The sequence below is a fragment of the Sturnus vulgaris genome, chromosome 12 (assembly GCF_052056855.1).
Source record: "Sturnus vulgaris isolate bStuVul1 chromosome 12, bStuVul1.hap1, whole genome shotgun sequence".
In the NCBI taxonomy this organism is placed as follows: domain Eukaryota; kingdom Metazoa; phylum Chordata; class Aves; order Passeriformes; family Sturnidae; genus Sturnus; species Sturnus vulgaris.
In genome coordinates, this window is record NC_142254.1 from 21,461,409 (window position 1) to 21,486,187 (window position 24,779).

The 24,779-nt window shown below is 49.8% G+C and overlaps 1 long non-coding RNA gene across 3 annotated transcripts; it reads left to right on the forward strand.

Annotated features, from left to right (window-relative positions):
* Nucleotides 1–814: 814 nt before the first annotated feature.
* LOC148222433 (uncharacterized) lies at nt 815–23,407 on the forward strand. 3 transcript variants are annotated; one of them, XR_015806383.1, is made up of 4 exons: nt 815–1,013; nt 15,910–16,054; nt 22,049–22,225; nt 22,787–23,407. It is a non-coding gene; the product is annotated as an uncharacterized LOC148222433 (long non-coding RNA). The 3 variants fall into 3 exon arrangements; XR_015806384.1 differs by lacking the exon at nt 815–1,013 and adding an exon at nt 5,764–7,733; XR_015806385.1 differs by lacking the exon at nt 815–1,013 and adding an exon at nt 15,688–15,820.
* The last annotated feature ends 1,372 nt before the right edge of the window (nt 23,408–24,779 follow it).

Consider the following 24,779-nt stretch of genomic DNA (forward strand, 5'->3'; position numbering starts at 1 on the left):
GCAGCCCCATGGCAGCCCCATGGCAGCCCCATGGCAGCCCCAGCATCGCCCGGCGCTCCGCTCCCCTGCCCGAGCCCGGCACGGGCTGCTCCTGCCCGCCACAGCTCGGCTCCCCTAATCGCCTGCGATGTGTTGCTTGGGGCGAAGCATCAAAACCAAGGGAAAGTTAGTTTGTTGTAATTACCAGAGAAATAGCCCACGAGGGCTTTGGTTTTTCACTCTCCTTTGCCCCAGTGTGCGGCTGGTGAGGGTGACAGTGTGGCAGGAGGAGGCGCAGCAGCTCTGGGAACTTGAAGCTTTCACCTTCCTGCGCTTTCATTTTATTTCATTTTGTTTTTTAAAAGCATGAAGCAAGTGAAGCGACAAGAGGAATCCATTATGCAAATCAAGTCACATTTGCATAATGTCTCATGACTGGAATATGCAAATGACTTGTATAATTTATGAGTGCCAGTGTCTGTCTAAAAGTGTTTCCCAGAATTTATAAAAACTGCGGCGTGGGAAGGCAGCTGCCGGCTGCCCTGCCAGGAGGGTCCACACTCGCTTTGCAAAGTCTGCTTGAGTCTGGGAGTGCAAACGTCTGGGAACGAGAGCTGAGCCCCCCTTCCCACCCCGTCCTCTTGCTTTATTTATTTCCCATTTCTCCCTCTACCAAGCTCCCACCTGCTCCCCTCGAGCTTCTCTGGGGATGCAGGGCCGGGGCACCGGGCTGGATGGCCAGGCAGTCCCACAGGTGGCTCAGCCGGGGCTTGCTCGTGTCCCCTGGGGCTCTCAGCAGGCACAGAGCCCTGCTCTCTTCAGGTGAGGGAGCTCGTAGGCACTGAGGAGCCGCTCGGAGCCTCTCGCAGTGGGATTGCTGCTGGTTTGCTCTCGCCAGCTCCAGTCCCTGCTTGGATACGAGCCCTGTGACCTCGGGAGAGCTGCAGGGAGGGACCCTGAGGGTCCTGTCCAACGCTGCAGCGCTCGGGGGCAGCACTGGAAAGGTCTCTGGAATATCCCGACATTCAGGACAGGTATTAAGACATTTTCTTTTCTTTTCTCCCTCTTCTTTGCATGTCTAGTGATCTGGGGAGCACCGAGAGTGCATTTGGGCTCTTGCACCTGGGCGAGCCACCGTTCTGAGCTGTGTGCACAGGGAGAGGATAAATAATAATGTGCAGGCCCCTGGAAAGCTGCGTGGGTCACAGCTGCCACTCTGGGCAGCATCTGACTCCCAGCAGCGGGCTGGGAGAGCCCAGGGGCCAGGGCAGCTCAGCCTTCCTCAGCTCTGTGAAGTCCCCAAAAGGGCTTTTGGGCAAGAAAGGGTGATTTGCTATTCTTGAGAGTCTTCGCTTCAGTTGTAAAACCCAAATGTTTATCTCCCTGGTTCCAAATCACTTTTGGTGTCAAATGCCTCCAAAGCGAAGAATCTCACACTTTCCATCAGTTTCAAAATACTGTGGCTCTGTGTGTGGTTTGTTTAGTGGATGCAGGTACAGGCTGTGACAGTGAGAGTCACACTGAGCATCCCCAGGACAAAGCACTGAGTTCACAGACTGTGCTTTTTTACCTGTGGCTGGAGATTTCTGCTGTGGGAATATGAAGAGACCCTCCACGTCAGGTACAAGGCAAACCAGCATGCAGACTGTGTGACACAGGGGAGGAGAGGAGAGGAGAGGAGAGGAGAGGAGAGGAGAGGAGAGGAGAGGAGAGGAGAGGAGAGGAGAGGAGAGGAGAGGAGAGGAGAGGAGAGGAGAGGAGAGGAGAGGAGAGGAGAGGAGAGGAGAGGAGAGGAGAGGAGAGGAGAGGAGAGGAGAGGAGAGGAGAGGAGAGGAGAGGAGAGGAGAGGAGAGGAGAGGAGAGGAGAGGAGAGGAGAGGAGAGGAGAGGAGAGGAGAGGAGAGGAGAGGCAGCAGCACAGCCAGAGTCTGCAGCATCTTCTGCTTGTTGCTGCTCAGGGCTGGTGCCTACCCCCACACTAAGTTTAGCCATGTGCCCACTGGCATTTCCCACAAGGGTTCCCACTCAACTTTGTCACTCCACTGCCTGCTCCCATTCTTCCAGTACCGGTTTGGAGCAGTAGGGTACAGTTACAGAGAGCCCCCAGCAGCTGCAGTTTCCTTCCCACCTCTCCTGGGTAAGGCATGCACCCTTGGGCAATGCCAGCATCGGCTGGATGGATAATCCCAATTTCCCACTCCTCTGTGCCAAGCTCTGTGGCAGTGGCAGCTGCTGATGCCAGTGCAAATACCTGAGCTGGCAGCTCTTTCCCTCCCTTACTCAGTCTTGCAGAAGGGTGATGTACAGACGGACTCTAAGCACTGTCTGAGCAGGTCCACGAGGGCACCAGTGTGCCAGCAAAAAGCATCAGCCATCAGCATCACATCACCAGCCTTGGCACACCTGATGGATGTGCCCAGCATTAGGAACAGCTTGCCTGCATGGGGCTTTTTGCCTGATGGTTATAGATAAAAACAGTTTTAAGCAAAGTGTGTAAAATCTTTAAATCTCGAACAAATCTCTAATTAATCCCAGCTAAGTAGATTAAAAGTGACCGCAGGCTTTAAAAAGAAGCAAGCTGATCACTTGCAGGACAGAGAAAATAAATAAAACGAAAACAATCACACTGTAAATGCGCAGCTCCCTTGTTCCTGGTGTAGATAAAATTCGGGTGGCAGGATTGCAGCCAGACCACTGGTCCTGGGTTTGATGGAGGCAAAGATTCAGTGAGATGAGGCAACACAGCACAGTTCTGTATCAAAACAATTACCCAAAAGCATCAAAGATGCTACAGGCAGATTTTGTTAGGGTGCTTCAGACTTAGGGAACAAAGTGGTGCTGTGTGGACAGCATCTTCAGCAAAACAAGGCAGGCTGCTGAATTCCCAGGTGGAAATCAGGATCCTTGTCAAGATTCATCCTGATGTTAAGGTCCTGAGCATCAGACCAGCCTGTTTGTGGCTCTGGTACTCTCTTCACAGTGCTCACTTCTGCTGATCTGTGTTTGTAAAGACCGCTCTGATTGGAAATTACATGGTTAATCATCTTGGCACAGTGGAATTCAGCCACTTAGACTTTTCTTCAGTAACTGAAGGAGCAGATTTTGCAGGATTAGGCTCCTAGCTGGAGAGATGTGGTGTTTCTCTTCCTTAGAACCACGTGTTCCTTTCGAAGTGTGTATTCCAAGGTGTAAGGGAGGGGAGCATCACTGGCTGTAGCTGTCCCAGCACAGGTGACAGCCTCCAGCCAAGAGCAGCAGTGCTGCTGCAGATCCTCACCGTAGTCACTCAGCATCCAGTGCCAGCTGTGCCTGCTCACACAGTGCCTGTGGCTGCTTCTCCCCAGACACTGTCACCCTTTCTCAGGTTTTGCCCAGCCCAGTGATTCGGTTTATTTTGTTTTTGCCACTGTCACTGTGCTGTCCCCAGACCCAGGACCTATATGTGTGTGTGTCTCAAAGGCAGCTCCATGATAACCCGTGCTAAAAACTGCACCAGCATCTCCTGCTGCTGTGATCATATACTGGAATGGAAGCTCTGGTGTTTGACCCTGAAGATCCAGGATAACAGCAAGTTTTTGGGGTCTGGTGGTGAGCCAGAGGAACAGGTGATGCAGGATAAATCTTCTGAAGGGACAGAGAGTGCTCAAACCTCATGAGCATATGCCCAGAGAAGGGAGGTCTTGGCACTCCCCCACTTTGGCGGGTGGTGTTTGGCTCTTGGAGGGCAGCTGAGATTTGGGAGGGTTTTGTGAGCAGGGTGGGTGGTCACGTCCCTCTCCCGTCCATGAGATGAGCAGAACAGACCTGGGACAGGTGGCTCAGCCTGGGCCCTCACTGCTCAGTCAGAGAGCTTCAGTGGCACAAGGAAGAAGCTGCAGGTTCCAAAGCCCCAGAAAAGGGCTCCTAAAGTGGTGACCCTTCTGTTCTAATGAAGTTACACTTTGTCTCTTCACGGAAGGAGATGGCTCCAAACAAGGATGGGAGGGTGCTCTGCCTTAGCCCAGCTCTGCCAAAATGACAAGAGGTTCATGTTGCTGCTCTCAGGTGACCATAGGATATTGTACCCAGGTATTGTACTGAGATGAGATGAGATCTGCTCCCCTTCCTCCCAAACAGGCTGCTTCCTCACCCTGAAAACTGCCCCAGGGCACAATAAGTAGGTTAATGCTTGCTTTAGGGTTAGCCTGAGGGTGAGGGTTCCCTGCAGGAATAGCAGAGTGAGGTTTCCTCTGTGCCTGTGTGAGTTCATATGTCGGGATGCCTCCAAGGCAGATGAGTTCCTACTGCTCCCATTCATCAGTGTGTGCCTCTTCCTCCTTCTTTGGGATGGTGATGTTCCTTGGGATGACAAAGCTTTGATTTTAGTTCTGCCAGGCTCACATGCTTTCCTTTGCATGGTTTTTCCATTTGTCATTCGTTCTTCCATTTCCCTCTTTCCCAGCCCTGGTTCTGGCCAAGGAGCTCCAAGGGAGTTGCATTGGCCACGCCTCGTGCTCCAGGCTGCCTGGGCTCTTCTAAGGCCAGAATGGCTCCCAAAAAGGAAAACAAACCAGAACATGTCAGTGGTTTTGAATTACAAATCTGGGTGTTCAAAATGCATGAAATGAGACATTTTGGATGCTGACTGCAACATGAATCCACCCGTGTTGGACATGAGTGGTGTTTCCTATTTATGCTCAGACTCCTGAATACAAAGTTAAAACAGACATCAAGGCAGCTGTGGGTGGGCAAAACAGAGCCAGGTTGGAGAAGAGGGAGGGTTTGGTGTGTTCAGCATTACAGACTTTGGCTGTGGCAAGGGAAAGTTAAAAAGGTGCCTAGAACCAGGTATTCCAAATTAATTTCCTATTTACATAGTAATGTGTGAAATTCCTGTGTTTAATTTACATATAAATATTGACTCATATTTTTACATAAAAGTAGTATTGACATTTTTCTATGGGAATATGCTCTTTTTGGCTGCTTGCCATTTCTTGACCTACATTCCCAAGCTACAGAGCCTGCCATGCTGGTGTGATTCAGCCCAGCCCCACGTGTGAGTGCCTGTTCTTTGGTGACCTGCTGTGTGCACAGATCCTGCCCTGGAAATGGATCAGCACATGCCAGACATGGTTGCCACGTGAGGGATTCCTCACCCCTCTGCTGTGGAACCTGGAAGTGTTGGTGGATGGCAAGCAGTGGCTTCAGAGCTGCCTGGTGGGGAGCCTTCAGTGACAGACACAGCCATGGGCTCGTTGTGGTTGTTGTGTTGTTGTGGTTGTTGTGGTTGTTGTGGTTGTTGTGTTGTTGTGGTACTGCAGGTAGTGGATCCTTGCAGGTAACTCCTTGTCTTGCACAGCCAGAACAGGAGTGTATTTCTTTGTGGAACTGCTGAGCACTCATAGTGTTGCTTGAAACATATGAAGTGCTATAAATTTGTTAAGTGTTTCACAAATTAGAACTAGACACTTTGAACCAAGCACCTAAAATTAGAGGACAAGTCTTGGGCTTGAGTCTCTCTGTGTCTCTGTTTAGCACTTGGAAAGTGCAGATGATAAAACTTCTTTCTTGCAGGGTTGTTGAGATTAGGGACTGCCCCTGGAGAACTGAGAGTGATGAATGTCATAGAACATCTACAAGCAGATTAATAGCAAAGTTCTGTGAAAGGTTTGAAAAGTGGGCACTCAGTGCAGGTTGGAGCTGGAGCCTCACACTGAGCTGTGGTAGGAAGCACTGATTGATGCCTTTTCTGTGCACGTGTGAATTAATAACTACATAATATATAAATACTACTACTAGGATTGTGTGAGATGTGCATCAGAGCCCATAGCAAATGCTTATGCAGGAGATCCCAGATTATGCTGGCAACCTTGATTCTGTCATATCCAGTGTTCTAACAGTGTGTTGTGATTGTTGTGTTTTTCTAAAATAGTTCTACTGTAAGCACTGTTCATAAATTAAGACATTCCAGCTGCACTTGTGCATGTTTCCATAGTTAGTCCACCTAATGAGAACTGCGAGGTTCATCGTCCTCTGAAAGCTTTCTCAGTGGTAAATGTGATCAGAGACACCAGAGCATTCTCTTGGCTATCAATCTGCAGATAATAGAAGGTCCATTTCTTAAGTACACACAGAAAAGGAGAAGAAGAAATACTGGCTATGACATAAAATGAATTGTCTTCCTCCATGCCCTTGTAACCTAGGGCATGTAGTGCAGGCTGCCAGCCATCGCTTTACAGATTTAGAAGTGCTGGAATCTCTGTGTCTGTAGCAGGCTGCCTGATGGATTGGTGAGTAATGGACTCAGGGAGTGCATTACCAGCGCCCAGACTAATGGCTAGCACTTGCCCATGGCTTTGGCTATAGATCATCCACTGTGCTATTCATAAGCTCTTGCCAGTCTGTGTCTGGCACTCGTGCTGCTGCTCTCACAACTGCCACGTGTTCAGAAGGTGAAGAGTAAACGAGGAGAAAGGAGTGAGTACCAGTTCTCCAGTTCTCTTGCTCTTTGGAGGACAGGTTAAAGGACAAGGCAGTAGCCTGGAAAATACATTTGGGCTTGCTGCACACCATGAGGCACCGTCCTGCCACTGCCTGAGCTCCCTGTGCCTGGGATCTTTTCTTTCCCAGGCAGACCAATGCTACGGGTCATGGCAAGATAGGAAGGGGAGGGAGAGGTGCTTGGGGTGCTGGGTGTGCCTCTGACATGACCTCTGCAGTGTTGGAAGAAGTGCCTGGATGGTGCTGTCAAGATTTGTCTGTTTGTGAGCTAAATGAAGTAGAACCACCTTCCCAGCACAGACCATCTCCAGGGCTGACCTCTGGGCTGGCTCGGATGGACAGGGCAGGCTGTGCAGAGAGGAATGAATTGCTTCCAGTCCTGCCTGGCTCAGGAGCTTTCACCCTTCCTTTAGACTCCATGGCATGAATAGAACTCCAGGGTTGTGTTCCTTGTGTGATTGGGATGAGCTGGATTCCTGTCTCCTCCTTTCACCTAGACCAGTGTCCAGCCATGAGAAAAGAGCAATCCAGTCAGCTCTGGATTTAACCTGGTGACCCACCCCACTGCCAGCTGTGTGAACCATGCATGACCCATTCCAGTTCCTGAGTCCAGGTGCTTTACTGATAGTGAAGGTGTAAGCCTTGCTCTGCTATTCTGGGCTCCTTGGCCTTGTATTTTTTGCAAGAAGTTACTTAAACTTCTGCAGTTTTTATTAACATATTCCTGATGAGGTTTTGGAAAGGAAGAAGCTTTCATCTAAGGAGTTTCCTCTACAGTAGTCCCAGTAAAGACTTCTGCTATAACCAGGCAGCAGAAGCAAAATTGTAAAAACACTGCAGATGAGGGAGGGATGTTTTTCAGTTCCAGGAGTACCGTGCAATAAGAAATGGCCCAGACTGAGCAGGAAACACTTTACATTTTCTAGTACTACTTTACTTCATGTCTTAGGGATGTGGTGCCTTTTAAGGGGATAGTGGCAGTGACACAGATGTTCTTGGGGGTGCTAGATATTGCACTCTTTTAGAGAAAGGCCTCTTTGTACCAGGGCTTTAATTGAGGCACTTCATAGAGAGCTTGGGCGCCTTTCCATTGCCTGGAGCAGGGAGCAAATTCTGGTTCTTTGCATTTTTCACATTAATTCCACCAAAAGTCTCCAGTAATTCACCAGAAGTCTGGTGGGATATTTTGGATACAGAAACAGATGGCAGATTCAGGTTGTTGCAAAGAAAGGTGATGCTGCTGAACAGGAGAAGCTATAAATCCAGAAATTCCCAGTGAGTATTATCCATCAGTTTATTTGTCTGCTATTTTGGGAAATGCTTCTGGTAATAAAGCGTCATCAATCTATTATTTCTTTTGGCCAATCTCTCTCAGCCTGCCTATATAAAACTCTTTGTGGCCTATATTTAACTGAGAATAACCTCTGCTTATTTCCTCTCTTCCACCATGAGTTTTGTTCCTTTAACAAGCACAACAGCAGGCTGCTCTGGCTTCAAAAAGAAAATTAATTCTGTCCGCAAAAGGGTCAAGTGCTGGAAAGTGCATAGCAATGCAGTTTGCATGGCAGGATCCAGGAGATATGATGCTAATAAGATTCCAAGATGAGAACAGCAGACTGGCTCTGGGGATTCAGATGAAGGGTTCTGTAAATTTTAAAAGAAATGGTCTCCAAAAACTAATGATGTCTGCTTTCCAATTCATTAATAATGTGAAGCAGGGAGATGGGAGTGAGAAGCAGGCCATGCTTTGAAATATCAGAATGTAACGAGGAAAAAACAGCGAGAGCTCATCTCACCGGGGTCATAAAGCTCGGAGGAGCAGGCGGGCTGCAGGGGAACACAGTGTCGGTGCCTGGAGGGAAGGAAATTGCACTGTGTGTTCTGCCATGTGTAATTTATGCACAGACTCTGCCAGCACTGATGTAAAATTTCTATGCAGAAAAAGATGCTGTTGTATTGACAGATCTTTTTCAACGTTCTTGTTTAAGGTGACTTAGTACACAGGATATTTGATGAGTTTTAAAAACAGATATGAATTGCCTTAGCATATTTACAAATGGCTTTTGGTAAACCTTCCCCTTCACCTTTCTGCATTGCATGCACGAAACCTTAAGCTTGTTTGTAGTTAATATTGGAAGAAACCCCTCAGGCAAAGCCTAATGAACTGAGAGCAATTCTGAGCTTCCCTGTGCAATATCTTGAGAGCCTTTGCCTTTCTGAGGGCTCTTGGACATACCTGTGACCTTGTTGCTTTGCATCACTTCCATTCCTGCTGCAGCGTTTGGTGGTGCTGCTGCTGTGCTGACATGCTGTGGAGCCTCTCCCTGCTGCCTGCAATGGGCAGCCAATGGAAAATGTCTGTGCCCGAGCACCTTCCAGAGGGGGAAGCTGTGAAGCCGAAGGATTTAGCTCTGACTTTTATTCTGACAACGCTAGTGTGATTGTAGAGTGAGGTTCATGCCTTCCTCCTATCTTTTCCTTCCAGCTCTGTGATACTTTCCCATCTCACCTTGAAACCTGTCAGCAATGGCAGGGGAGGCTCTGGGAGCAGCTCAGTGAAGCTGGGAGCAGTTCAGAGGGAGAGGGGCTGCAGTGCCAGCGCTCAGAGTGCCCGTGGCACTGCCACTCCCTGGGACCTGTGCCAGGCTCTGCACCTGCCCGTGCCAGCCTCAGCCCGGTGCTGCAGTGCAGCTTTTAGCCCAGGCTGGATCAGAGTCTGCTCTCTGCTGCCCTGCCCTGCCCTGCCCTGCAGCCCTTTGCCTCGGGCTGCTCTTACAGGGCCCCTCTGCTTCCTTCAGCTCAAGCTGCTCTCATCATTCTCTCTTCCCCTGGCCTTGCTCCAGACAGGTGACCTCTCCTAAATGCAGGGTTCAGAGGGTGCTCAGCAAGGGGCAGCAGGAGTCCCTGTCCCCCCAGAGGAGCTGCTTTCACGAGGGCTCCTGCTGAGCTGCAGAATCAGGGGTGTCTGGGGTGCAGGGGGTGGTTTGGGTAGAGAGCTCACACAGCCTGGGAAGGAGACTGGAGCTGAGGTTTCCTTCCTTGCTGAAGCCATGAAAATGGGTGAAGTGGGGCTCTGCATCATGGCTGCAGCATGTTCACAGAAAAGGTTTCTCTTACAGCGTTTGTAAGCACTGTGTATTTCTTTATCCAGAGATGATGGGGCTCTCAGTATTGACAGATGTGCCTCAGCTGTCCCTAAAGCAACCACGGAGTCATTGGCAGCAGCAGCTTCAAAAGCCACAGTCTTCACCTGTGGGGCTTTTTTTTGCATGCCCTTGGTCTCCAGTGAACATATATAGACTGACTTTAAAACAGGGTGATACAGCCATGGGTACCAAGTTCTCATATTTGCATCTCAGGTGTTTCCTTGGGGAATTTGTGTCTTCAAGAAATCTCAAGAATTTCCTTGAGGGCTTTTCCAGTGAAGCTCTTGGTTGTTATTCAGTATTTCCACACTTGCTTACAGCTGTGGTCAGCCATTAGAAGCAGGCAGGTGCTCAAAGCTGCTGCAGTGGAGGCACAATTGTGAGCATCACAGTGTAAAGAGCTGGAAACCAGCTGGTGTGGGGAGCCCTTTTTGGTGCTGCTCTTCACCCAGACACCGAGCAACTGGGTTGATTTCTGTGTCGATGATCTTCCATCAGAAACTGCTCTGGTTTGCAGCTGGGCAGGAACAGCACTGTAGCCACCAGGACCTCAGAATAAACTGCTAAATTTTTAAGGTCTTTGCTTACTCCTGTGTTTGTCCGTGCTCCTCTGTCTATTCAGTCCAGCATTCATCTTTTTTTTTTTTTTTTCTGGGCTTCCCCTCACTCTCGTGAGAGCATGTGCCTGTCAGTGATGAGTGTAGTCATTCTACAGCTTCTGCTTCCCCTTCCTCAGCACCCAGCATCCCTGTGATGCTCACAGGAGCTGCACAGATCCATTGCTCCTGAAAACCAGACCCTGTGCTCGTCCCTGCAGTGTGTGCCCAGTGTGTCCTGTGTCATCACCTGGGATACAACCCAGCAGGGAGGGGAAATGAGTGGTGGGAAGAACATGTTTGTACCCTTTGCCCAGCAAATCAGGACACAGGAATATCAGGCAAGGAAGATTTATATTATCTGAGCTGCCTAGTTGCAGATTTCTGTTTCATCAGAAAAGCCTGACTTTTCCACTGGTGCCATCCAGAGCTCTGCCAGCTCTGTGTCCTGGTGGTGTTCAGATGTTGCCATAGGATCCCTTTTCCGCTCCTCTTCACACACACAGTGTGTGAAAACACACATTTTCCCAGCAGGCCCCTTTCCAGTGCTTCAAACCAAGCCAGGCTGTCTGATTATTCCTCATGACAGGTGTAAAAATGCCAGATCCACGGCAGAAAACCTCTTGTGATGAGGAAGCTCTCACTGCAAATAATGAACCAGATTTCTGTGGAAACCTGCACTGTTCCAGACCCTGGACCGGCCACCAATTCTACAGCAGGATTCTGTTCTCCTAACAGATACCCAAAGGCAGATTTTCTTTTAATTAAAAATGAAAATCTATAATGCAGTCAGCATGATGCCTCTTGGTATGTTTATTTTTATACTCCATTTATTTGTTTTGTTCTCAACATCTCCTTCCGTTGGGAGGGAATTTTCCATCCCATCTGTGTATGAGGAGTGAATGGGACTGAAGGACTATGGGAGCAAGACAGAGGTCAGTTGTGGTTTTTATTATCTGAGTGGAAATGGGCACCATTTGCAGTTGTGGATTAACACACTAACTGGTCTTTTCCATAGAATAATATTGACGTTTCAAAGTTGATATTTTTAAGCAGTTGTCTTTAGGTTTCAGTATTACCAGGCTTTAGAGTCCACTGAAGTATTTCATTTCTCATTACACTTAATGCTTCACTTTCTGTCTCTACACTTAGAAAAAAAAATTATTCTTTCAGTAATATTCTGATAATATTTTATTATTTTTCTGAGCAGCCAAAGGACAAAAATAATTTAATTTTCCCAGCATGAAGATAATGCCACGAATCCCAGCTCTGTGGAGGGAGCTGCTCCCCAGGACTGCCCAGGAGCCTCTTCCCCGTGTACAGACTCCTTCGGGCTTTTAAATCCTCTGTGGCTCCCAGCTTTGACTCCTCCTTTCTCTTTGCCTTATTTTTCCTTTTGACTACTTTTCTATGCCCTAAGGTCAAGGGTTTTCCCTACGGAAAGAAGAAGTTTAACCTTTCCTCCACCGTTTGCCCACATGGCATGACAAGCCCATAGCAAGGCTGGCAGCGCTGGGCACACAGGCACGACCCAGGTGAGGGGCTCTGTCCTCTCCCTTCACCTGCAGCAGGTGAGGCAGGAGGGGGCTGTGCCCCCCGTGCCCTCCCTGGTGCTGGAGCCCAGCACGGCACAGACAATGTGCTGGAGCTTTCTGTCTGGGGGACTTTGGGGAGGGGAGAGGGAAAAAGGCTGTTAGATCTATCGCTGGCAATTTAGATTCAGAGACATTTCATCTGCAGTTCCCTCAAGTGTTGAATTGAATAAAACCAGAGCAGCGGTGGAAAAGGAGGTGGGGGAAGGGCTCCAAGCACTCTCAGCTGAACAAAAAGAGACAGGCAGCTCATAAAAAAGGAATTGCATCCTTGAGTTGAAAATCTGGACTCACAGGGCAGGGAGGAGGCCACGTGGCAGAGCCCACCCATGGGCAGGCGCCAGGCAGCACTGCTGAGGGCTTCTGGCACTCCTGCAGCCAGAGCAGATCACAGGGATCATTTCTGGTTTTCCTGATTTTCTGTTGATTTTTTGAAGCTCCTGTTGTAAAATCAAGCAGGAAGAACAGAGTCCCAGACTTTGGTTGCAATTAAAAAAAAACAAAATACCCTATCCTTCACTTTGCAGTGCTTCAGGAGAAAAGAACAAAAGCAAAACCCTCAAGGATCAAAAATTCAGAAGAACAAGTAACATAGCACTTATAATTTCGTAAACAGTTTCTGTTGGAGACCAGACTCATCATTCCCAAATGCAGCTGTGGGATAGTAGAACTGTTCTCACCATTAGGGGCTTTTGTTCCTCTGCCTTTGTGGGAATTGCTGCTGGTGGCTGCTCTGGCTATGCACTGCAGCACTGGATTTCTCTGGGTCTCTCCTACTCTCCTATTCTCCAGGTGCCAGGTGAGAGTGGTTTCACAGGAGCACTCGTCCTGGCCAAGGCTGGAGGAGAGAGAGAATTGGGTTACAGGGGACCTCCCATCCTTCAGGTCTCTCCTGCCTTGTGTGAGTGATGCCAACGTCTCTGCGGTGCCACAGGGGTGGCTGTGGCTTCCTTCGTTTGTCTTTTTGTTGCCCCCCTCCCCACCTTCTTTATTTCCCCTCTGCTCCCTTGTAACATGGTAGTGTCAGATCTGATGCCTTACAGTTTGCTGAGCCCTGCTTCAGGCTAGGTACAGGTGTGCACACAAAGAGCTCATGTTCAGCCAAAGCCTGACCAGCACTGAGGTGACCGTGGTACAGCTGGGCAACCTGGGCAGGTGTGTGGCACAGGGCTGATGGCAACTGGGCCCAGTGCTGTGTTTGCATTACAGTGCTCCCTGCCGAAAAAGTGTCCTCTGCCTTCATGGTGCACCTGCAGAATCCCATCTGAAACACAAAGGTAGGACCAGGGTGAGGAGCTGGGACTCCTCAGGACAGCACTGACATCTTCCCTCCAAGCTATTTCAGCAGTAAAACAAAGGTCATGATTCTTACCTGCGTCACCAGAATTTGGGAGTCTGATTAGCCACATCCTGTAAAAGACTGAAGCAGCCTTACTGTAAATCCTGGACCAGAGACCACAGAACAGGAGAGGCTGTCTCACAGGCATGTATTTATGCTGCCCTGTTTCCCTGTGCTATCGATCCAACGGCTTGCTAAGATACAGCCCTGCCTGCTGTAGTGGTCTAATTCATTTTTAAGCATCATTATTTTTCATGTTGTGGTCTTCCCCTGCTTCGGGTGCTTCTCCCCACCCATCTCCAAAAATGCCCATCCCTGTCTGTCTCTGGGTGTGTGATGCTCCCACATGTGTGTGTGCATACCAGGGGGATGGAGAGGCAGCTTCAGCTACACTAAGCAATTAAACTCCAGTAGCTCAGGGATGAGCAGGAGGCCGTGATTTTCTTTTCCTTCGCAGTAATTGCCTCTGCAATCAGCTTTGATCACCCGAGAGCAGAAGAGATGAGTGCTGCAAGTTGACATCAGTGGTTTTAATATATCCATTTACATATACAGGAGCAGTGCAGCATACAGCTTTCCATAGCGCCTCTGACCTGAAACCATCGCCGCTCCATAGATACCTCATTTAATTTAATACTTCACCACCACTGCGGAAGCCACACGATGGGGAGGGGAGGGGGCATAATCAAGCCCTCACTCTCTCGCTCTCCGTGCATGTCTGTAAAAATGACATGAAAGTAATTGCTTTTGAAAAGCAAAGCAGAAATGGCACAATTGATTCCACTTAAATGAGAGGAGAAGGGGTGGGGGTGGGAGATGCTCACCCTAAACATGCCACCTTCTTTCCTTCTGCACGCTCATCGCTGCGTGGGGCTGCGCTGGGACAGGAGAAAGGTGGGCTTGTCTAACCGGCATGGGAAGGAGAGAAGCTGGAGCAGGCAGTGCTGCTTTGGGCAGGATGCAGCCCTTGGCGACCTCGCACCCACAGGCAGAGGCTGCTCCATGGTTCCATGTGACATGCCCTGTTGTCACAGGCACTCCTGGTGCCTGAGAGCTGGCAGGGAGCTTCATTGCACAGAGAATCCTAGAATCACTCTGCCTCCCAAACCCACTCACCTGCCTGGCGGCTGGGGGAGGGGGATGATGAGGAGACATCAGCTCCTCTCCATCTCTAATGTGCCTCTCATTATCCCTGTTGACAAAGCTTTGTGAGCCGATGGTTTTGGAATCTATCCAGTCTCCTGCTGCTGGTGGATGCTCACCCTTACACCAAGGACTTCCCAGTAGCCCCTCTGTGACCTGGCACACCACTCAGCCCCCATCAGTGGGAGCCAGGACCCGGCACCATGGGCTGCACACTGCTGCCGTGTGCTGAAATACATCTTTAATGTAGACATTAACATGATCTCGTGTTAATTACATGCAAATTGATTATTAGTATATTTATTGAATGTTGACAGCCGGGTGACAGTCTTCAATAAATCTGTTTTACTAATCAGTTAGCATTAATTAATATCAAAATCCTCTCTAGGTTTAGCAAGTCAGTGAACATTGATGGGGCCCCTGTGTTGCTGCTGGTGTTGGTGGATGTTGGCAGTGCTGCTGGCAGCACTCAACTGTTCCTGGCAGCAGTGTGGAGCCCAAGTGGGCCCAGGGGGTCCAAGGGCAGTGGCAGTGCTGGAAGGACAGATGGACACATGCCCAGAGGGAGAAGCCTCTGGGAAACATTGCTCTTGGGAGAGCCCTCCATGCAGCAGGGCCTGCCTAGGGCAGGAGGGCTGCTTGAGCCAAGGCGCTGGTGGCCAGGCAGTGCTTGTGAGAAGCTCTGGTGACCCCTTTCTCCAGAGCACAGGGCTGCTTCCAGGTATATCTGAGCAGCAGAAGCAAGATGCTGTTCTCACCTGCACACAGGACCCTTGTTCATGGCAGGGCATGGCACAATCCTCAGCCAGCAATGCAGAGGAGTTCTGCTGAATTTAAGCCACCAAGCAGACCAGCTCCTAAGCTGTGTGGCCAGCATTTTCTCTTGTCCCCCATCCTTAGCAGGGCAGGAGCCATCCAATGCCTGCTGGCTGTGGCTTCTCTCGCCCATCACAAGAAGATGAGCAGCATCCCTGAGGAGTACATGGCCAAGGCAGTGAGGACAGTGCTCCATGCTGGGGTCCATACTTGAGTCTTGCCATGCTAATGCTCCTTGGTTTACATTTCTGATTCTTCCCTGCTTATGCCCTGTGAAAACACCTTGGAGCTGGGACACCAAGACGTGAATATGCTGAACCTTAGAGCTGCTCCTGTTCAGGCAGAATGGGAGGGAGATGGATGGGCTGTGGGGTATACCTGAGCCCCTTGTGCTCTGCTCCAAGGACAGCAGACACAGGGAAAACGCCTGAAGAGCAACACGCAGCTGCAACAGGAGCTGCATGTTTGGTTACTGGTTAGAATAATTTTGGTCTTGCTCAGTTGCTCTTTGTTTCCCTCATCACAGGAGTCTGACACCCCTTATGTGAGCAGAGCAGGTGCCCCAGTCAGCAGAGTCTCTGCTTTCCCGAGCTGGACATGTCTGCCTGCTGCGGGCAAGCATGTCAAATCACACCTACCATATTGGCTTCCTGTCCCCAGAACATCAGATTTTTGCAGCTAATGTGGGGGGGTGTCTCCTCCTGCCAATCCCCACCCCCATCAGCATTAGGTCTGTGCTGTTCAGGGTTTTGTTAAGCCGTTTAGTATTAATTGATTTTTTTTTCCATTTTTTCTTTCTTTCCCTGGGCGGGTCAATAGCTGGATGCTCAAGAGCAGAGGATCTATCAACTGCAGACCAAGCAGAGGGAGAGGCAGGCAGACCTGGAGCAGAAATGCAGCCAGAGCAGCAGCTGAGCCAGGACCTGGGGGCCAGCCACCAGCTACGGAAGGGAGCTTGGAGCAGGTAGGAGAAGATACCAGTCCACTCTAGCTTGGCAGCCCAGGCTGAGAAGGGAACTCTATTTGATGCATTCACAGCAATAATGATAATCTGCTGCTCTTGTTTACATGGCAGCGTAGGGAAAGGCTGAAGGTGTGAGAGTAGAGTCTGTCACCTCCCAGTAAGGAGGGGAAGGTCGGAGGCAGCAGGGAGATGGGTTCGGCTCTGCTGGCTGTACATGGGTGATGGGATTGCAGTTGCTGTGGGGGTGTGATGGCTGTCATGCACAGATGTTGTGGGTGTTGCTCCTACTGCTGGCCTTGGAGCCACAAGAAGAGGATGGCCGCAAAGACATTGCCTCAGGACAGAGCTGTCCTGGCTATTGGTGACATTTACGTGCTGTGAGCCTGGAGATTAGGATTGCTCAGACCTGTTCAGCCACGTTGCTGTGGATGAAACCCTCAGCTTGCTCCTGGACATCAGGGTGGGAGCACCCTCGTTGCCTGCTGGAGGCCTGCAGGGCAGCCTATGCCAGTCCACCCCATGCTGGGTCTGTTTGCCCCTGCCCACCGACCCCTGCATTTCAGAAGCTGTAGAAGTCAGACCCTTTGCTCAGTGTGTTCCCCTGCGTGTGAGCCTGGCTTGGGAAAGCACATTGCTCCCAGCTCTGCAGCCAGCAGGCTGTCTGCATGATGTCTGCTCAGGCACCAGCATTCCTCAGTGGACTCCAACCACAAGGTCTCATTGGGATCCACATGGCAGCAGGGGTGAGGAGAACTGATCTCGAAACCTGGGGAACTCCTGCTGCTGCACACTGCAGCATTACTTGCCACCGCATAAGCCATTAAAAAAATGTGTCTATTTTAACAACTTGCTAGTGAAATATGCTTGGGGTTCTGGTTGAATAAACCAGGTACTTTTGGCATTAGAGCACCAGGTACCAGCATATTGGATGACAGGATGAGCTCAGCGCTGCTGGTTTGTCTAAGCAGCAGCTCAGAGGGCAGCATTTAAAATAGGGTTGGGAGGGCTGTCCCCCTTGTTAGTGAAAGTGGAGACATTTTGTTTCATTTCACGTGGTGATGAAAAATATATTCCTATGAGTATGTTCATATATCTAATGATACATACATTGCAGTATATATGAACACAATGCACTGATTACATTTAGTGCATTTGAAGGAAAGTTACAAGATGCTCTATTTATTCTCACATCATCCATTGTTCTGTGTGTGAGGAGCCAGCCCAGCATGTGGGCTGAGCTGCGCGTGGCAAGCCCGTGTTCCAACTGCCCATAGTGAAGGTGGGAGCAGGATGTGTGTGCCTTTGTCTGTGCTTGTGGATGGTGGCAGATGGATGAATGCAGGAGAGGGTCAGCATGTGCCTTTGTTTTGTTGTGCATATGCATATGGATGACCGTGTGTTGATTTGTGCAAGGACAGCATGGCAGTGACACTCTGCTTCTTCCTATTCCCTTCCCTTCCCTTCCCCTCTCCACACATTGATACTGAATTCAGCTGAGCCTTGCTGTTGGTTTCAGTGTGAAAGTGGCAGACAAAACAGCTCTCAACTTTCTCTTACAAACCCAATTAAACTCCCAATTAAAGTACTGAGCACCAAGCCTTGTTATATAAAAATATAACACTACTCTGTGGCAGGACAGTGTTCCACCTGGCTCTGTGTCCAGCAGCATCTTATGGCCTTGTCTAGGAAACAGTTTTTTTCCCCTGGGAAGAACAAGGGAAGCTCGTGAAGCTCATCAAATGCTCACCCACCTTCTGTGGTGAGGGGGCTTCCTGAGCCCAAGGGGGAGCCTCTGTGTCTAACAGCCCTTGAGGAACTTTCATCCATAACTTGTCAAACTAATTTAGTAACTCAGATCTTATCCAGCTTCTGCAAAGTCCTGTAGCAGTCAGTTCCCCTGCTTGGCCATGCTTGGATAAGAAGCCACCTCCTTCGTTTTGTTTTGAACCTGTCCCCTGACAAATTCTACCATTTTATTGGAAAAGGCCACAACAGCTATTCCTTAATCATCTTCCTATGACACTTCTGATCTTATAGATCTTGGTCATATTTTCTTCCCTACATCCTGCTTCTAGATAGGACTCCAATCTATTTTTCTGCACTGGCCCCAGCTGCTGATACATTTCCTGTCGTGGTGCCCTGGGCTCCCAAGGCTGGTGGTCCTGGGTCCCTGCAGCAGGCAGCAGGATGCCTGTGCAAGGAGTGCCAGGTGTAATTTAGTACTGGGAGCAGGAGTCATGGTCCTGCCCTTTACAGAAACACTGGCAGCACAGCCCTGCTTGTCAGCTTAGTCCCCCACTTGATCATGAGCTCTCCTAGTGAATGAATTAGGATTTGGCATATCATCCTTTAATACGGCCCCCATGCTAACATCTTTTTGAAATGAAACTGAGAAAGCTGTTAACCTCAGTTAGCCAGTTGTCCTCACCGTGACCTGGATAAATCATCCAAGCAGGAGCACTGAGGAACAGTGCTCTGGCTGTTTTGCAAAATGGAGTTGGAAGGGAAGGACTGTGCTTCCAGCTCATACCATGAGCTGCACCAGGGCTGTGCAGCAAATGGACCAGGGTGTTCTTACACCAGAGACCCTGGTGGGGCTCCAGGCTGTGTGTCCACTGGTACACTCCCTCCCCTGGCAGCCGCTGAGGGGTCACAGTGTCACACCGCAGGTGGGAAAAGGTGATGTGTTGTGTCTGGAGAAGACAGGATGGATTCCCACAGGGACCCCAGGGACACATTCCTTCTGCTCATGCCATTGGGTCTGTCTCAACGTCCAGCCCTTCTTCGTGACCATGTGGTTTTCCACGTTCCTTCCCTTCAGCTGGGGGCTGGACTTTCCCCAGGGATGTCTCCTCCACCACATTCTGAAGGCAGCTAGCCTTGAGCTGGGAAAAGAGATGAAGAGGACGCTTTGATGGCTGCCACCAGCAGATATGGATCTACAGGAGAGGGAATTTTTCTCCGTCAGCTGTTTTGACTCTGGGACCTGTTATCTTTATAAAGGACTTGTTACTTCATCTGCTTCCACAGGGCATCTGCTCTCATAGCTACTGCTCTGTGTGGCAGGGAGTTCTACTAGACAGGGTTTCATTTGTGATTTATGATCTGGCTGTTTTGTTGGGGTTTGGGTTTTTGGTTTTTACTTCTGCATGATTGAGGGAGATCACAACACCAGCTGTATGTAAGAAACTCCTGGAAAAAAGAAAAAAGCCATTTTCTCTTCACATTGGTGAAGGAACACTCACGAATTACTAGCCAGAGCCTGCATCAGGAAAGATTTGGTTTAGGAACAGTTTTCTAAAGGGAAGGAGAACAGAACAGGTGAGCAGACTGCCAGGGCCCAAGGATCCTGCATCACAGGAGAGCTTTAAGGACAGATACACAATACACAGGGTACTCCTAGGTTCCCCTACCTCAGAACTGGAAGATGGACTATCAGCCTCTTGACGTTCACACCAGCATTGCTCATTTCCTAAATCTACCCCTGCTCCTACCTTGTAATGCAGCTCTGCCTTTCCCAGAGCCCCATCACAGTCTCCTTCAGTGTTTCCCCTTTGGCTGCCACCCTGCCTGGCCCCAGGCTGTAACACATGCTGGAAGGAGCAAGCAGAGCCTGGAGGAGGTCAGTGGGTGATGAAGGCTCCAATACCACCATCTGCATTTCATGTGCTGCTGTGCCACAGGCTTTGGCCAGAGTCCCACCCATAGTGGGGAACACATGAGTGGATGAGGCAGAGATGGGAGTGTAGATATACTATCAGAACGTTTGGATTCAATTTCCCTTCCCAGCAGAATAGCTGTGTGCAGTTTCTTACATGTGCTGCTCTGCGAATGAGTTGTGCAGGACATGGCTGCTGTCAGAGACCACCTGGAGAGCATGATCCACTTGGGACATGCAGTCTGGCTGTGCAGGGCTGGCACAGGCAAAGGGCAGGGTCTGGCTGATGGACAGAGCTTCCCTCAGCTTCTCAGGGGCTGTAGGAGTCTGCAGCCCTTTGCCTTGCCCCAGTGTACAAGAGCAGCCACAGAGCACTCACAGAGGAGGGAGGGATGGTGACAGGCATCATACCCTATACACCACAGACTGTATATGATACACCACATACCCTATACCACATACCAGGACGGTATACCATATACTGTATACCATACACCACAGACTGTATACCATATACTACATACAGTATACTGTATACCACGTACCAGGACTCAGAGCTGTTCACAGACACCCTGTCAACATCAGCAAAGAGACAGGGACTGAAACACGTGGCCAGGACAGTCAGGGCAACTGTGAGCCAAGGTGAGCCATGTTATTTGTGTAGGTACCAGTGAGGAGCCCCACTGGGTACCTGTATCTGAGAGCCAGTTCTATGGCACAGTCATTAAAGAGGGAATAAAGAAAATAATAGAGCATTGATTAAAATGGTTGGCAGGGCTGATTTCTCTCCATGCAGCCTCTGACGGAGCAGACTTTGGGGCTGGGGAGGAATAGGCAGCCTCCAGGCTGTGAGGCTAATGCAGAGCCATGGCTGTTTGTATAACTGCAAAGCTTTTAAGAGAGACTTGGGAAAACTAGCTTGGATTCCAATGAATATTTACAATTACACTGCTCCAAAGCTGAACCCAATCACAGCACTGCAATGTGCAGGCTTCCTGCATCAAAAGAAAATGAGAGGAAAACAGGAAAGATGGAGTTGCCTTTGGAGGGACTTAGAAACACAGATCTCTCTGCTTCTGGCAGAACTAAAATGCTTTATTTCTGATAGGAGCAATTTATTCTTCAGGCATTTTGCTTGATATTAGAAAGTGCCTGGCTGGTTTTTGAAGTGAGAGTCTTCAATAAAAGATCTTTAATTCAAAATGAAAGTAAGAAATGGAGAGTGTTGTGGTTTGTAATTTTGATATTGTGCTAACAAACTCCAGAAATAAGGAAGCATTACCAAACTGGAGCAGGGGCCCCTTCCACTCCCTGTGTTCTTGATCACCATGTAGAAGCAGGCTGGGTATTTAAACCATGCTGCTAATATGGAATTTGGCTGGCTGAGCATTCACTACAGCTCAGTATTGGCCTCTTCTTTCTTGCAGTAGAAGGTATGCCAAAATAATGGTGATGGGGAAATGACCTTGATTAAAAGATGGAAAATCTGTGACTGCCAGATCACTGCTGAGAGCAGTGTGTCACAGAATAGGAAGTGTGTGACAAAGCAGACACCGCCTGAAGTAATAACAGAACAGCACCACACAGGCCTTCGTCAGCTGCTGCTCTGGTGCCCTGTCTGCACTGGCCAACCTGCCCATCCTGCCCACACAATCCATGCTGCCTGCAGCTCTAACCTACAAGATTAAATAGTCAGTGGACTCGCATAGCACGAAACACTACTGCTCTCAATTAATTTGAAGTATTTAAGGTATAGCATTGCATTCCATCACGCAGACATTCCTTAGCGCCACAGCAGCACAACAGCAGGTGCTTCGAAAGAACCAGATTAGGATTTACACTACAAGAACATGCAGTTTGTTTGCCATGGCGTCTGCTGACAAGCACACGACCCAGGAAAGCCACGTCTGAAGTGCAGGCCCCCTCCTTCCCCACAGCCCACCAGGCAGGGTGTCCCAGCCCGGACAGAGCGCAGCAGGGGGCTGCTTCCAGCCTGCACTAATCCCTCCGTGTGGTTTGAAGATGATGCTGTCTTCTGGTGCCTGTCACCTCGTGGATGCACAGATCTCTGCTGCTGGATAGCAGTCTGAAAGGATGCTGGTGGGAAGTCCCGGGAAGCTGGTTTCTGATCTGAGTCAGTCACGCTGCTGGTGCAGAGACACGCTCTATCACACGCAGGCATGGCACGGGGTGTTCCCTGCAGCTTGGCACAGGCTGGAGTCGATAGCCCTCAGCAGGAACTTGCAGTCAGCATTATACTGTCTAAGAGGCTTAAAATCAACTGTGAAGTTTCAGTATAGCTACAAAAAACCTGTTTTCTATTTCTCCACTGGTAGCTTGTTCCAGGAGAAGACAGTGCAATTTGGTGATTGATTCCTGGAGTCTGGTTGGTGAATCCATGCTGGGGTACAGAGGCTGCAGATCCCACGGTGCTTCCCGGAACACTCTGCCAGCCTCAGCCATCCACAGCTCGTGGGCTCCAGAAGCACAAAGGGGTCCTGCATTCCATCGATGTGAGTGGGTATTTTTCTCCCGTTAAAGTGTTTAATTTATTTTTGAATGTATATGAGCTTTGGGGGTGCACCACATCCTGTGTGAAGCAGTCTGACATAGCATGACATTCAAAAAAAGATCCGTTTTTTGTTTTTTTGTTATTACCTGCTAATTTATGGGGTGCTGTGGGTTCTTATATTGAAGGGATGATGAGAAATCATACTGCAGGCAACCTCTATTTGCTAAACTTGATACTATAATCCTCTTCAGTCTATTCTTTTCCAGCCTAAAAAGACTATCCACTTTTTCCTCACATGGAAAATCCTCTTTGTATTTGATCATCCTTGTTGGTCTTCTCTGAAACACTTCCAAATCTTTTTCTTGAGAGAGGCAGACAGAGCTGCATATAGAAATCACAGTGCAGCTTTCACTATGAATCTGTTCATTGGCAGAACTGTGATCTGCTCTCCATTATTTTCCTGATAATTGTTAACAGTCAGTTTGCCTTTTGGGCTGCTCCTGGGCACTAAACAAACGTTTCCACAGATCCATCTCTCCATCTTCATCTGATTTTATTCTAGCACAGCCCGAAGCCCTAATTCCTGAGGAGGAACAGAGCTACAGCAGCTGAGACTGCAGTGAGATCTTGTGAGAAAGATGGTGCAAAGCCCCAGTAAGGGGTAGGACCACCTGGCTGTGTCATACCTTGGAGACTGGGGACAGCTGCTCAACATCTGAAAAATCAGAAATTATATAAGGTCAGCAGACCTGGCCTCTTCCAGAGAGATCTACCCTCGAGTGTGTGCCCATCTGAGGGGCTGAGTAATGCTGTGGAATGCCGATGTAGCCAGATGAATCAGTGCTGGTGTGAAGTCCTATCCAAGAGCACAAATAGCATCGTGTTCTTGTGATCCTCCTTTGCATTTCCTTCCTGTAGATTCCCGGGGTGAGCAGGAAGGGCTTGGGCTGCCTGACCTCCTGTACCTACAGTCATGAAAATTCCACCCTGTTACTCTGAAATCAGTAACTTGTCTGAACTAAATAGCTTCAGACAGGCCTTTAGCTGGGCTTGAAGACATCGAGAGATGGCAAATGCATATCCCTGGCAGTCAGTCCCTTCACATCACTCCTACTGTTTTGGTTTCTTTTCTCTCACGACTGCTATGCCAACAGGGCTAATGAAGCTTTCTATGCAGCAGCAATATGGTCTCAACTTTGTTTCCCTTGGGTTTTGTCCTTTGTTTTAGAATACCCCTTTCTTTTGGGACAGAGACTTAAGGTTAACTATAGAGGGAAGGGAAGGGAAGGGAAGGGAAGGGAAGGGAAGGGAAGGGAAGGGAAGGGAAGGGAAGGGAAGGGAAGGGAAGGGAAGGGAAGGGAAGGGAAGGGAAGGGAAGGGAAGGGAAGGGAAGGGAAGGGAAGGGAAGGGAAGGGAAGGGAAGGGAAGAGAAGGGAAGGGAAGGGAAGGGAAGGGATTTTCTACTGCCTGTTGATTTGCATCTCTTGGTTCCTTAGAGGAACACATGACAGCTCCTACAGAGTTTGTGTACGTCCTTAACCCACAGATTCAAAAAACTGAGATGCCGTTGGTAGAAGCAGCAGTGGAAATAGTGCCGTGATGGTGAATACACAGCAGCACCAGCAGCGGGCAGCGGGCAGGAGATAGCCCCAGGGACCGTGCACACCTGTGGGGTCATTCCCGTGCCCATCTGCGCCTTACCCCTGCCCTGGGGGGACGTGTTTAAACCCAAACAGGCCAGCCCGGGGCAGGACAAGGGGATGAGCCAGGTGACCTGGTGTTTGAGCAGTGGGAATGTCAGAGGGTGGCTCCTGTGTGACTGAACATGGGTCCCTCTTCATGCACCAACATTCCCCACGTCGAGGTTTCGCGGGAACATGTGGTAGCTAGAGGAACAGAGAGAGGCAAAACCCTGATGTGCACTCTGGGATGTGTCATGGCCTTTCAGCCTCCACTAGGAAGACAGCATGGAAGAGCAGGTCCCGACCCGTTATTGCTACTGTGGCTGTTTCCCCCTTCTATTTTAACATATCCAGTTTGTTCTCTCTCCCTTCCCTATCCCTAAAGCTGCTGTGGTTTTAATAAGTATTTTTCAAGTAGCTGGCCGAGACCCCCGCAAGGATAATGAGATCATTCGCACCACAGAATACAAAGGCCTGCATGTCGCGATTGTTGTCGCTCCCGGTGGACTATGCCCACACTGCCTGTATTTCTGCCGCTGTTCCTCTTCCCAAACACAGCAGCGTGCCCGGCATACCGGATGGGATCGGGCCGGGGTACGGCTCCCTGCCAACACGAAGGGCCGAAAATTGGCACTGGAACCCCTGAGAAATAGCCTTTCATTAAGATTCTGCCGACGAAGACGTTGGTCCCGCTTGCCCGTTCCCAGTTCAAGAGCTGCCAGCCCTCCGCCTGCCCCGGGTTGAGGTCGAGCTGCGGCGGGAGCGCCGGGCACACCCGGCGCGGGCACTCCCATCACCGGGAACCCGGCTCCGGGCAGCCCCGGCCCGGCACGCCCTGCACCTGCTCCCCCGGCACGGGCACCCCCATCCCCG